Source organism: Macaca thibetana, chromosome 1 (genome assembly GCF_024542745.1).
Source record: "Macaca thibetana thibetana isolate TM-01 chromosome 1, ASM2454274v1, whole genome shotgun sequence".
NCBI classification, from domain to species: Eukaryota; Metazoa; Chordata; class Mammalia; order Primates; family Cercopithecidae; genus Macaca; species Macaca thibetana.
The window spans coordinates 42,254,741-42,256,582 of NC_065578.1; the positions used below are offsets into that span (position 1 = coordinate 42,254,741).

General features: G+C 46.6%; 1 pseudogene; it reads right to left on the minus strand.

The window, feature by feature from the left end:
• Window positions 1–671: 671 nt before the first annotated feature.
• LOC126946776 (olfactory receptor 2D3-like) lies at window positions 672–1,613 on the minus strand (annotated as a pseudogene).
• Window positions 1,614–1,842: the final 229 nt, after the last annotated feature.

The following is a 1,842-nucleotide window of genomic DNA, read 5'->3' on the forward strand; positions in this document are numbered from 1 at the left end:
ATGTTAACTGAAATGCACAAAGTTAAATGGAAAGGAGGAAAAATTAAATAAAGAACACATGAACATTTCTTAAATTATCTTCCTCACATGTGCTTCTCTTCCAGTCTTAGTCTGTGTCACTTGAAATGGCATTACAGTGGGGAAATGGGGCAGGAATAGAATGCATTTTCATTGAGCACTAACCATGGATCCATCACTTTACATCAAAGACAGGATAAGGGTTAAGAGCATGGTCACTAGAATCAGTCTTGGGCTCCAGTCCCAAATCTACTGCTAATTAGCAGAGTGACATTGGGCAAGTTATCTTTTTTTTTTTTTTAAATATACACCTATTATGTACCCAAAGAGCAGCTTATCTAGGCTTTGTGTGCCTACATCCTCTTCTAGAAACCAGTGATAATAATAGTATTTATTTCAAAGGATTGTCCTGATGGTTAATTGAAATAGTACATGTGAAGTGGCTGAACACTGTGCCTGGTGTTCCTGGAAGACATTGCAGGGTCTGGTCTGCCAAACAGTGAACTGTCTCCCACAGACCTGTGTGGAGTTGAGATTGGGAGCTGAGTGGGAGTGTCCACTGGTGCTGCTGGTCATGTGATGAGTGTGTGGGGCAGTGATTGTGCACCATGAGTCTTATTTCTCTGACCCCCAGCTATCACTCCAGGGACTCATTATAAGGCCGTGCCCCCGCCTGTCACCCTGAGGACAGCCCTCTTCACGTCCTTGTTCCGGAGGCTGTAGATGATGGGGTTGAGGAAGGCAGAGATGACATTGTAGAACAGAGCCAGCTTCTTGTCCTCTTCTGGGGAGGACTTAGAGCCAGGCTTCATGTACATGACCATGGCTGGCACAGAGAACATGGTGACCACAGTGATATGGGAGGCACAGGTGGAGAACGCCTTTAGCTGCCCCTGTGCTGAACGTATCTTTAAGATGGCAATGAAAATGTTGAAATAAATTACAAGAATGAGGGAAAGTGGGATCAGGATGACACTGAAACCAAGAATGAAATCTACTCGGTCATTGACTGAGGTATCTGCACAAGCTAGCTTTAAGACTGCAGGGACTTCACAGAAGTGGTTGATTCTGTTGGGGCCACAGTATGGCAGGTGCATGGCAAAGACTGTGTAGACAAGGGCAGAGGTGACACCCCAGAGTCCACAAAAAATGACCATTACCCCACAGAGCCAAGGGCTCATGATGACTTTGTACCTGAGTGGGTGGCAAATGGCCACATACCTGTCTATAGACATGATGGCAAAGAGTCAGGACTCAGTGATGCCTAGCACCAGGAAAATGTACATTTGGGCCACACAGCTCGTGAAAGGGATTGTCTTCTCACTGGCCAGATGTGCCAACATCTGGGGCACAGTTGTAGTAGTGTAGCCCAGGTCCAACATGGACAGGATGCCAATAAAGAAGTACATGGGAGTATGAAGGTGTGAATCCAGGCAAATGAGGATGGCAATCAAGCCATTGCCCAGAATAATCAACAGGAAGATCATCAGAAAGATCAGAAGATCAGCCGAGAAGAGCAGAGGAGTGGTCCTGGGGCTGAGGGAGAAGCCCAGAAGGATGAATTCAGTCACAAAGGACTGGTTGGGCTCCTGCATTATGTTCCACCTCTCAGTGAAAAAGAAAGGCACCAATTCAGACAGGGAACTAGCTAAGGTTTGCACTCAAGCTGGGGTCACTGGTGGGGTTGGGTAATGGTCAATGCCCAGTTCAGCTGAAACATGATAATCCCCAACAATACCGCCAATTTTACCTGCTCTTGTCCACTGCCACCACTCCCAGGAGATTTATGAAGAGGAGTCACATCTAGCACTGGCTGTACCTCCA